This window comes from Petromyzon marinus, chromosome 34 (genome assembly GCF_048934315.1).
Source record: "Petromyzon marinus isolate PM22_M1 ecotype Great Lakes invasive population chromosome 34, UKy_Petmar_22M1.pri1.0, whole genome shotgun sequence".
In the NCBI taxonomy this organism is placed as follows: domain Eukaryota; kingdom Metazoa; phylum Chordata; class Hyperoartia; order Petromyzontiformes; family Petromyzontidae; genus Petromyzon; species Petromyzon marinus.
The window spans coordinates 10,493,922-10,506,995 of record NC_133700.1 but is presented as its reverse complement, the minus strand read 5'-3'; the positions used below and the strand labels follow the sequence as shown (position 1 = coordinate 10,506,995).

Below are 13,074 nucleotides of genomic sequence, written 5' to 3'. Positions count from 1 at the left end.
ACAACTAAGAATATGAATTACTGCAGTCACGAAAGCTTTAAGTCAAAATTTAAGTCTGTGTTCATTTCCGATCAAATGTAGTCAAACGTGGTGAATGCGTTCCATGCATTTAATGTTATTTAAACATGCAACCAACCCGTACGTATCATTCGAGCATTCAAAAAGAAATAATTGTGTGTACATTTTAAGCAGATAATAACTAGTGTGCCATAAATTATATACACACTGTATATAAAAACTTCAAAATCCAAGTTTTGCTTGTCGACAAATATTGCTCAAGCATTTGGCCGATATGCCTTTTCAGAAAGACATAAGCAGTGTCTGCGGCATGTCAGAACAGTGTAGTCACTACAGTTAATCATCGCACAAAAGGGAGTCTAACCACCGGATTAGTCTCTCAACTGTCCTTTTTACACGATTTGCATTGCGTTCTGCTGTCGAAGCATTATGGAGCTATATGCCAACCATCATAACCTCTCACACCCAGCTTAAAAGTAATATTAGAAAACTCTACTCTTCTTAATCGTATCAATACTAGAAGCCCGTATCGTGAATCTACGTGCTCCCGTTTTATTCGTTGCGCGTATTTTCCCATAAAACGTGCTGCGTCTCGGTTCTGTCCTGTTACAAGAGCCGTATGTTGTCTCTCTTGACCCTTAAGTGACGCTTATTGAACCTTTATAATCTCAGCTAAAAAGGGCATTTACAGCCATTTGTCAATTCGCTTTTGGATGAATGCCTCCGCACAGTGTGTCGGCAGTGGCAGCCGATTGACCAGACGAGCAGAGTACTTCACTACACGCTGGTCAGTGACCCTTGCTGGGCGGGGGTGGGGAAATAATCAGAATCCGTTCAAATGTCAGTCGCCACTCACGTTAACCGTGGCCGTGAATCGAACGAACTCCGGTCAACCAGGTTCAGTCACCGCTCCCCCCCAAAAGGACATTACAGATTAATAATAATTCAGTAAATATCTCACCAATTACATTCCTCCCCACGTTCCGAGCGAATGCGTTGAACAAAACCCACAAAAGCACAAAGCCCTGTTTTGCGTATTCATAAACTGCTTTAGTGTAATCGATTGAACTAATTAAAATCAGGTCAAACATGACTTACTGCTGAAAACGTAAAAAAAATGTATAACCCGTTTAACACGTAGGCTTTCGCGACCATCCGAAGCAAGGAGCTTAAGCTCATGAAACAGTTTAGTTTAAATTAAACAAAATACATTTCGTTATGCTGCACTGCGTTGGCAATAATTACAATGGCCATTCATCTCCCTTAAAGGGCCATTGCCCGAAACGTCGCCTCTTATGTATCCCCCCTCACCTCAGCCACCACCTTTAAGCGGCGTTATTGACGAATGTGTTGAGCTTATGTGAAATGAGCTGCATTAGAGACCACTTAACATTAAACCTGACGGACGAAGCGCAACACTCGTGGCTTACTCGGCACAATAGTCAATTCCGACTCCCCCCTTTCACTCACACTAGCCGACCAGGGCCTCAGCAAACTTTACCAGACGCGACCAACGACGTCGGCATGATATTTGTACTCGCTCGGCGTCTTCCAAAAGCCTCCAAACATTTCTTACTTTGTGTTTCTACGTTAACGGCGGCGCTTGTCCAGAAAAGCGAAAAGACCGAGTAGGCCGCCGCGCCTACGGCCTTGCCTGCGTCGTTCTGCCGGCCTCGCTGCGCCCGGGTCCCGCGGGAAGCCGCCGCCGCGGCCGGCGTTGTGGGGGGAGGGAGGTGGGGGGGGTTAGGGATGGGAGTCGAGACGCGATCACCTCACCGCCACAAAGCTCTTTAAAGCGCCGGCTGACTGCTGCGATTGTGTCGCGGGCGGCTGTTTGCGCGTGGTTTGGGTGCAGCCGTAGTAATTGTAGCCGCTGCGATATGAAGAGTATTGAACACTTATTTTCTATTCCACAGATGCGGGCACTTTGAGCCGAGCGAGCTCGATTCCGGTACCTACGTCACGCGCGGCGGTGACGTCACGTCGCATGAGCTTTGAAAATGACGTCACGCGCGTGAATTGGAAGGTGACGTCACCGTGTTGTTTGTGTCTGGGTTTTTGGCTTGGAGCGGTATTCCTGGGTATTTTTCTGTTTTTGGTTTCGTCTATTAGGTATAACCCTGTGAGCCATGCGGCTCTTGACTCGGGTGCAACCGCAACAAACAAAAACATGAACAAGAAACATCTTAAAGTGACTACACGCAACAGAAAAATCCAGGAAAAAGCAGCAAAATCTTCCAGAAAAACACCGTATTTCAACGCTGTGTGCAAAAATCATAGTGGGATGCAAGTCAAACAGTAACAACCATAAGACAATTTAGATTAAAGTTATCAAGCTAACTCTGTACTACAACAAACAAACATAGCTGAACCAAAACGTTTTCAAAATCACCAAAATAAAGCTATAAAAAACAATGTAACAGTGATCATAGGAACTGTGATTCAAATTTTACAATAAACGATATACATAACATGTACGACCAAACTTTGCAGCCGTAGCTCGAGTCCCATTGCCCTCAAAGCTTCCGTTGTGCACGAGAGTGCTGCACCGCACATAGTTTTGCGTTCCGAGAATGTAACAAAATAATTCACCATCACGGTCGAGCAAGTCTGCCTGCTTGATGACACGCTGAATGGGGGTCACGTTTAAAACATTATCACCGTGTGGCCGTCATCAACGCGTCCACGCGTGTGGAGGTGATGGTGAACCCCTCCCGTGTAACGACCTCTACCGCCGCAAAGCTTCTTGTCCGTCAGCCCCCATGCATCATCTGAACGCCGAAACCGACATCAATTCCCCTGCCCCCTATGTGCCCACGGATATTTCGCGGATGTCCCAAGTATTTATTTATAAGTATTCATTTGTAAGAATGCACGCAAAAGCGACAGGCGTGCAACGTAGGGAAGAGGTAAGCAAGTCATGAAAAATAAATATTTAAAAAGTATAGAAGTACACATTGCATAATCAGCACCGGAAATATAATATATTGTTGATACTGGAGGAATCCGATGAGCTATAAAGCTCCATTTTTCGCAGATGTCCAGTATGGCTACGGTTAACCAATTCATAACAATACACACACACAAACAACAGGAGTGAAAAGTAGAGAAAAGGTAAGCAAATCACGAAAAACATGTTTAAACAGTCTAGAAGTACACTTTGCTTCATTAATCAGCCTCAGAAATATAGTATTCATTTATACTGGAGGATTCCGATCAACTATAAAGGTCTTTTTCACAGATATCCAGACTCACCCCTCCCTGCGTGACAGCTTCTATTCCTCAATTTCTTGGATGTCGCTACCGGTTTCCCGGCTTGCTGTCTCAGTTCCGTTGCTGGTGTCCCCCAATGTTTGTCAGTCGGAGTCTCGCTGATTTGCACCCCCTGGTCGGGGTTGACACGGTTATGCTACCCAATCACGCTCTTCTCTCCCCCAAACCAACTTGGCTTTTAGTTGCCAAGCCTCACTCTGGGGGGGGGGGGGGGGGGACAAACAAACCTCAACAAACAAACAAAAACCCTTCAGCACTGCCTTTTAAAACAAGCCCAAGTGTCCAGAGGAAGGGATTCGGAGCGTGAAGGGAAAATAGAAATAAGAGGCTTCCAATTAAAACAGGAACCAAATGCCACACAAACCATCTTCTTCGGCAGTGTCCATTCTGATCCACGTGCCAGATCGATGTGCCATAGTAGGTAATACGCATTGATTAAAATCCAGCACTCATTTGAACAAAAAAAATAGCATTTGTACTGTCATGCCTTTTCAAAGTTTATTTCAATTATAAATTAAATCCCAATGGACAGGGTCTGTGTAATGCATAAAGTCGATTGCGTGGTTAAAGTGATGCAATCAATAACGTTGCTTGGTTAGAGCACAAGAAATGGAAACCTCATTACCAAGTAGAATGTCAAAAATACTTTATGTTATCCCCCCCCCCCCCTTTGCTGCATGCATTCTGTCGAATGCCTTTCGGTGTTACGGCATTAATGTGAAACGGAAAATACAGTGCAAATATAAACACACATCGCCAGTTAAGGTAGCGAGGGCGCTTTACGTCCAGAACTGTCGCGGGGTTAAAATTGGTCAATGGCCAATTGTGGCAAAAATGAAACTAAGTTAAAAGCAACCAGAATACACCACTCAAGACCAACGAGATAACATTGCGCGATGCAATTGTGCCAGATTTTTATTCCAAAATGTCGTTCTGAGCCCGCGGTCTGATCTGACCCAGGATTGACCCGGTACGCAGCACAGTACCGCATAATCTACCTTTATTACTTAGTAATAAAGCGACGTGCTTTTTAACCACTTCCTGATGCAGAAAGAGTTATTTTAGCATTCGATGGCAATGGATGTCGCACGCAGCTCACTGCCAGCACCTGTGGCGTTCTATGAATAATATTTTGCTCAGATGTCATTTCAAAGCTCAGGAATCGATGCGCATATTCTTCACGCACACGTGCTTGCTGCTGGCGAACGTCTGGTGACGTTGCCAGCGCTTTGGCAACTGGTTTTGTTTTCAATATTTATTTATTTACAGCCGGAAGGGTGGTGGTGCAGTGTATGTGGTGAACTCGCTGACCTGATTTTAGATTCCAGACCACGGCTAACATAAGTGCTGAGTGATATCTGAACTCCTACAAACCGACACGGCCTGGGGGAGGCCTTTACCCATCTGTGGGATTGGCAAAGGGCTGCCAATGATTAATTGATAATCTCATTATTTGGTAAATGCTGCTGCGTTGGCAGTGGCACACAAGCACGAAGAACAAATATAACCTCAAGGCATTCGCCAATCGCACTGCCTTTAAGGGCAATGGCTCTTCTTCGTAGCACATCAAATCTAGATGATAGCCATGATAGACAGAAATACATTTCTATGCGAGCTTTGACCAAAATTCACAAAACCCATTTGTTTGTAATGAGAAATGGCTTAGTGTCTCTGCTCTGCGTTACAGGCCAACAGAGCTCTGTCTGGACTGGTTGTTTCTGGAAAACTGCCAATTTCCATTCCATCATTTAAAAAAAATCACACAACTACAAGTAAAAATGAGTGTAGCACACAAGGAATGTATTGTGTCTTGCAAAAAAACCACACAAATGTGTTCATTCATTCTGAGCAGCAGCTTTCAGCCAAGTAATTCAACAATCCGTCGTTTTATGTATCAGCTGGACAGAGAGAAAAACATCATTCGGTAGTAAAATTATATAGCATTTTAAAACGTTGTTTAACAAGCTTTGCCATCCATGCAGGGACGCGATCATGCAGAGCAAAATGTAGCATGGTGGTCTTTGTATACTGCACTGCTAACCCAGTGGCCGAAGTTTGATTCTCGGCTATGGCTAAATCAGTGGTGAGTTCTATTAGAACCAGTTCTGGATCTTCCCAAACCCCCCTCCCCCCCTTCACCAACCTAACCAGTGTGGTGAAGTATAGATAAAAATATAATACCGTATAATCTGCATGGCTTAGGGAGTCCTTCATCCAGCAGTAGATTGACAAATAATTTGCTATTACATTGGTAGTGTATGATGATTATGAACGGGAAGAGTACCCACACTTCACCGCACCGCACGTGACCTGCTAACGGACGAACTTTGGTGTACACAGTACATGTATACGTCAAAGCACCCTCTGAAGAGCCTCTCGAGAGTTCCCTCTACCGGAGGACTTTTCTGCCAGCAGTGGCGTGAGAAAGTAATTGCAGGGCGCCACCTTTACCGCACGATATTAGAATAATAAGAAAGGTACAATAAAATAATAATTATTTTATTGTTTCCCTTCTACGTGAAAGAACCAAGAATATGAATCCCTGCAGTCACGAAAGCTTTAAATAAATACAAAGTTTTGCTGGCTGGTGCGCGGTCCGGCAGATGCGCGTGCCCGGCGGTTATGTCACCACGCACATCCGCGCGATGACGTCACCCACAGCGTCGGGGCCAGGTTCGTTCGCGCTGACGTCACGGCTCGCCCCCACACGCGGGTCGTGTGTCCCGAGCAATTGCGCGGGCAGTGTTAGTTCTTACAAACGAATAGCAGTACAATAGGGGCCGTCCATAAATGACGTCACGCACCTAGGGGGGAGAGGGGGGTCAGACATTTGTGACGATGTGTGACGAGGGGAGGAGGGGGGGTTTGAGAAATGTAACGTCATATCAAAATGCGCAACTTTAAATAAATATAAACAACACGTTCCACTTAATTAAATATAACTGTTAAAACAACACTAATTTTAATTAATTTTCATTATTAACTATTTTATTATTTTAATTTACTAAGATCACCTTTTATTTATTCCATGAAGGAGCATTTTGCTTCTCCATGATTCTACCAGGGCTTTTCATTCTGTGGAATTAATATGTGATTGTTATAATTGTACTCTCCATTTTGCTTCGTTCTTCTACAAAGTTTCAAGTGTAATTTTTTTTATAATTATAAGAGAATTTAAATATAATATTCTGAACATCTGCAGTTTTAGTTAGACGTTGAATATTTTCAAGTGAATTTTATGCAAAATGTCAGCTTTCCAACGCCTTTTTAATAAATGTTTTCTCCTACAACATCAGAGTGCAGCGCCACATTAAATACGCACTGCAATGACAATAGTTTAAAGTTATTTGAAGCATGTTTTATTTTCAAAATGGAAATATGGTTTTGGAGGGGGGGGGGGCAGAGCTTTGTGACGTCAAATTTGAGGGGGGTCTGACTTTTTGTGACGCCGTGTGACGAGGGGGGGAGGGGGGGTCAAAATCGCGTGACGTCATTTATGAACGGCCCCCATAGAGCTCAGCATAAACCCGTATTCAGTACTGTAGTAACGTCAAGACATATCTTCCTGTCATTAAACGTAAGTGGATGGTTTAAAGGGCAAAGTACTTGACTTATTTTTGCGTATTGCGTTAGCTTTAATAAGGTCAAGCACCCAGGCCCCCGTCGTCCAGAGGAGTGCGTCTGACTTGAGGTCAAGGCAGTCGAGACTTTTTGTCAACATCGTTGTTTTCCCACTGGCAGCAGTGAGCCACTCAGCGGATCGTGTGCGGTGGTGAGGCAAAGTGTGGGTATCCTCCACGCTCCAATCCAATTTTGTCTTGCCCATTGCGAGGGCATTGATCGCGCAAGGTAATAAGTGGAAAGATAAAACCAGCAGGTGCAGAAACCGCTGCGTGCGGCATTGATAAAACCACAAGCGGGTGGATTGATCGACGGGGATGGTACCAAACGAGAATAATCACTTTACCGAACCTAATTTGAGTAAATATATTAACAATATAGACAAACATATAAACAAACAAATGCGCACAGCAGAAGCGAAATTGATTTAGCAATCAACTGCAAAGAGCGTAATGGATTTGTGTTCAGGCAATTCCATGCTCTGCCAACATTTTACTGCCGCAAAGTGCCAGAGACATTTTTTTTTACAAAGCGATTCCAGGGAACTTTTTTTTGAAACATTTCAAAACAAGGGCAATTGGCTTGGAAAACTGCCGCCATTACCCGGCCCAAACGTTCGCAACCGTTCATCTCTGTACGTCGCACTCATCATCAGTCGTAATTTATCCACTGCTGGATGAAGGTCTGCGCATGGGCATGAAGGCCATGACATCGGGTCCTCGTGTGCGGGGTGGCTTGACGGATTGTCACATCCGGCGAGAGATGTACTGCACTGGGATTTCAATGCGACAATGTCGTCTAATGTGAGTGAGGTTGCTTTGTTTTCGTGACACAATATACGTCTCCCACGCCCCCAACCCCACCTCGAATTTATTTCAATATATGCCACATCACCATTCATGCGTTGGTGTACGGTGCTTTTTCAGGAATAGTTTGCTGTTTTTTCCTGGATTTTCTGTTTGCACAGTCACATAGTCACTTTAAGATGTTATCTTGTTCATGTTTTTGTTTTTTGTCTGTTGCGGTTGCACCCGATTCAAGAGCCGAATGGCTCACAGGGCTCTACCAAATAGATGAAACTGAAAAACTGAGATGAAGAATCCATTTAATCCATTTGGTAATCTTGGAGGGCAGCGGGCCGCGGTGGTTCACTGAACAACTGTGTAAAACACGTTTTACTTCTCCTGAACAACTGTGTAAAACACGTTTTACTTCTCCTGAACAACTGTGTAAAACACGTTTTACTTCTCCTGAACAACTGTGTTAAACACGTTTTACTTCTCCTGAACAACTGTGTTAAACACGTTTTACTTCTCCTGAACAACTGTGTAAAACACGTTTTACTTCTCCTGAACAACTATGTAAAACACGTTTTACTTCTCCTGAACAACTGTGTAAAACACGTTTTACTTCTCCTGAACAGCTGTGTAAAACACGTTTTACCTCTCCTGAACAATTGTGTAAAACACGTTTTACCTCTCCTGAACAACTGTGTAAAACACGTTTTACTTCTCCTGAACAGCTGTGTAAAACACGTTTTACCTCTCCTGAACAATTGTGTAAAACACGTTTTACTTCTCCTAAACAACTATGTGAAACACGTTTTACTTCTCCTGAACAACTGTGTAAAACACGTTTTATTTCTCCTGAACAACTGTGTAAAACACGTCTAATTTCTCCTAAACAACGTTTTACTTCTCCTGAACAACTGTGTAAAACACGATTTACTTCTCCTGAACAACTATGTAAAACACGTTTTACTTCTCCTGAATAACTGTGTAAAACACGTTTTACTTCTCCTGAACAACTGTGTAAAACACGTTTTACTTCTCCTGAACAACTGTGTAAAACACGTTTTACTTCTCCTGAACAACTGTGTAAAACACGTTTTATTTCTCCTGAACAACTGTGTAAAACACGTCTAATTTCTCCTAAACAACGTTTTACTTCTCCTGAACAACTGTGTAAAACACGTTTTACTTCCCCTGAACAACTATGTAAAACACGTTTTACTTCTCCTGAACAACTGTGTAAAACACGTTTTTCTTCTCCTGAACAACTGTGTAAAAAACGTTTTAGGTCTCCTGAACAACTGTGTAAAACGCGTTTTACTTCTCCTGAACAACTGTGTTAAACACGTTTTACCTCTCCTGAACAACTGTGTTAAACACGTTTTACCTCTCCTGAACAACTGTGTTAAACACGTTTTACCTCTCCTGAACAACTGTGTAAAACACTTTTTACTTCTCCTAAACAACTGTGTTAAACACGTTTTACTGCTCCTGAACAACTATGTAAAACACGTTTTACTTCTCCTGAACAACTGTGTTAAACACGTTTTACTTCTCCTGAACAACTGTGTAAAACACGTTTTACTTCTCCTGAACAACTATGTAAAACACGTTTTACTTCTCCTGAACAACTGTGTAAAACACGTTTTACTTCTTCTGAACAACCGTGCAAAACACGTTTTACCTCTCCTGAATAACTGTGTAAAACACGTTTTACTTCTCCTGAACAACTGTGTAAAACACGTTTTACTTCTCCTGAACAACTGTGTAAAACACGTTTTACTTCTCCTGAACAACTGTGTAAAACACGTTTTACTTCTCCTGAACAACTGTATAAAACACGTTTTACTTCTCCTGAACAACGGTGTAAAACACGTTTTACTTCTCCTGAACAACTGTGTAAAACACGTTTTTACTTCTCCTGAACAACTGTGTAAAACACGTTTTACTTCTCCTGAACAACTGTGTAAAACACGTTCCACTTCTCCTAAACAACTGTGTAAAACACGTTTTACTTCTCCTGAACAACTGTGTAAAACACGTTTTACTTCTCCTGAACAACTGTATAAAACACGTTTTACTTCTCCTGAACAACTGTGTAAAACACGTTTTACTTCTCCTGAACAACTGTGTAAAACACGTTTTACTTCTCCTGAACAACTGTGTAAAACACGTTTTACTTCTCCTGAACAACTGTGTAAAACACGTTTTACTTCTCCTATACAACTGTGTAAAACACGTTTTACCTCTCCTGAACAACTGTGTAAAACACGTTTCACTTCTCATGAAAAACTGTGTAAAACACGTTTTACTTCTCCTGAACAACTGTGTTAAACACGTTTTACTTCTCCTAAACAACTGTGTAAAACACGTCTAATTTCTCCTAAACAACGTTTTACTTCTCCTGAACAACTGTGTAAAACACGTTTTACTTCTCCTGAGCAACTATGTAAAACACGTTTTACTTCTCCTGAATAACTGTGTAAAACACGTTTTACTTCTCCTGAACAACTGTGTAAAACACGTTTTACTTCTCCTGAACAACTGTGTAAAACACGTTTTACTTCTCCTGAACAACTGTGTAAAACACGTTTTATTTCTCCTGAACAACTGTGTAAAACACGTCTAATTTCTCCTAAACAACGTTTTACTTCTCCTGAACAACTGTGTAAAACACGTTTTACTTCCCCTGAACAACTATGTAAAACACGTTTTACTTCTCCTGAACAACTGTGTAAAACACGTTTTTCTTCTCCTGAACAACTGTGTAAAAAACGTTTTAGGTCTCCTGAACAACTGTGTAAAACACGTTTTACTTCTCCTGAACAACTGTGTTAAACACGTTTTACCTCTCCTGAACAACTGTGTTAAACACGTTTTACCTCTCCTGAACAACTGTGTTAAACACGTTTTACCTCTCCTGAACAACTGTGTAAAACACTTTTTACTTCTCCTAAACAACTGTGTTAAACACGTTTGACTTCTCCTGAACAACTGTGTAAAACACGTTTTACTGCTCCTGAACAACTATGTAAAACACGTTTTACTTCTCCTGAACAACTGTGTTAAACACGTTTTACTTCTCCTGAACAACTGTGTAAAACACGTTTTACTTCTCCTGAACAACTATGTAAAACACGTTTTACTTCTCCTGAACAACTGTGTAAAACACGTTTTACTTCTTCTGAACAACCGTGCAAAACACGTTTTACCTCTCCTGAATAACTGTGTAAAACACGTTTTACTTCTCCTGAACAACTATGTAAAACACTTTTTATTTCTCCTGAACAACTGTGTAAAACACGTTTTACTTCTCCTGAACAACTGTGTAAAACACGTTTTACTTCTCCTGAACAACTGTGTAAAACACGTTTTACTTCTCCTGAACAACTGTATAAAACACGTTTTACTTCTCCTGAACAACTGTGTAAAACACGTTTTACTTCTCCTGAACAACTGTGTAAAACACGTTTTACTTCTCCTGAACAACTGTGTAAAACACGTTTTACTTCTCCTGAACAACTGTATAAAACACGTTTTACTTCTCCTGAACAACTGTGTAAAACACGTTTTACTTCTCCTGAACAACTGTGTAAAACACGTTTTACTTCTCCTGAACAACTGTATAAAACACGTTTTACTTCTCCTGAACAACTGTGTAAAACACGTTTTACTTCTCCTGAACAACTGTGTAAAACACGTTTTACTTCTCCTGAACAACTGTGTAAAACACGTTTTACTTCTCCTGAACAACTGTGTAAAACACGTTTTACTTCTCCTATACAACTGTGTAAAACAAATTTTACCTCTCCTGAACAACTGTGTAAAACACGTTTCACTTCTCATGAAAAACTGTGTAAAACACGTTTTACTTCTCCTGAACAACTGTGTTAAACACGTTTTACTTCTCCTAAACAACTGTGTAAAACACGTTTTACTTATCCTAAACAACTGTGTAAAACACGTTTTACTTCTCCTGAACAACTGTGTAAAAGACGTTTTACTTCTCCTGAACGACTGTGTAAAACACGTTTTACCTCTCCTGAACAACTGTGTAAAACACGTTTTACTTCTCCTGAACAACTGTGTAAAACACGTTTTACTTCTCCTGAACAACTGTGTAAAACACGTTTTACTTCTCCTGAACAACTGTGTAAAACACGTTTTACTTCTCCTGAACAACTGTATAAAACACGTTTTACTTCTCCTGAACAACTGTGTAAAACACGTTTTACTTCTCCTGAACAACTGTGTAAAACACGTTTTACTTCTCCGGAACAACTGTGTAAACACGTTTTACTTCTCCTGAACAACTGTGTAAAACACGTTTTACTTCTCCTAAACAACTGTGTAAAACACGTTTTACTTCTCCTGAACAACTGTGTAAAACACGTTTTACTTCTCCTGAACAACTGTATAAAACACGTTTTACTTCTCCTGAACAACTGTGTAAAACACGTTTTACTTCTCCTGAACAACTCTGTAAAACACGTTTTACTTCTCCTGAACAACTGTGTAAAACACGTTTTACCTCTGCTGAACAATTGTGTAAAACACGTTTTACTTCTCCTGAACAACTGTGTAAAACACGTTTTACTTCTCCTGAACAACTGTGTAAAACACGTTTTACTTCTCCTATACAACTGTGTAAAACACGTTTTACCTCTCCTGAACAACTGTGTAAAACACGTTTCACTTCTCATAAAAAACTGTGTAAAACACGTTTTACTTCTCCTGAACAACTGTGTTAAAGACGTTTTACTTCTCCTAAACAACTGTGTAAAACACGTTTTACTTCTCCTAAACAACTGTGTAAAACACGTTTTACTTCTCCTGAACAACTGTGTAAAAGACGTTTTACTTCTCCTGAACGACTGTGTAAAACACGTTTTACCTCTCCTGAACAACTGTGTAAAACACGTTTTACTTCTCCTGAACAACTGTGTAAAACACGTTTTATCTCTCCTGAACAACTATGTAAAACACGTTTAACCTCTCCTGAACAACTGTGTAAAACACGTTTTACTTCTCCTGAACAACTGTGTAAAACACGTTTTACTTCTCCTGAACAACTGTGTAAAACACGTTTTACTTCTCCTAAACAACTGTGTAAAACACGTTTTACCTCTCCTGAACAACTGTGTAAAACACGTTTTACTTCTCCTAAACAACTGTGTAAAACACGTTTAACCTCTCCTGAACAACTGTGTAAAACACGTTTTACCTCTCCTGAACAACTGTGTAAAACACGTTTTTCTTCTCCTATACAATTGTGTAAAACACGTTTTACTTCTCCTAAACAACTGTGTAAAACACGTTTTACTTCTCCTGAACAACTGTGTAAAACACGTTTTACTTCTCCTGAACAACT

The 13,074-nt window shown here is 41.1% G+C and overlaps 1 protein-coding gene across 2 annotated transcripts in view; it reads right to left on the bottom strand.

Moving 5' to 3' along the window:
• Window positions 1-2,012, bottom strand: part of LOC116948702 (speckle-type POZ protein-like) — a 44,508-nt gene extending 42,496 nt beyond the window's left edge. Inside the window, exon 1 of one of the 2 annotated variants that reach the window (XM_032965672.2) lies at window positions 1,595-2,012. The gene's annotated coding sequence lies outside the window, so the exon portion shown is untranslated. The remainder of the gene's footprint in view (window positions 1-1,594) is intronic. The other variant, XM_032965673.2, reaches the window with a different exon arrangement.
• Between the last annotated feature and the right edge of the window lie 11,062 nt (window positions 2,013-13,074).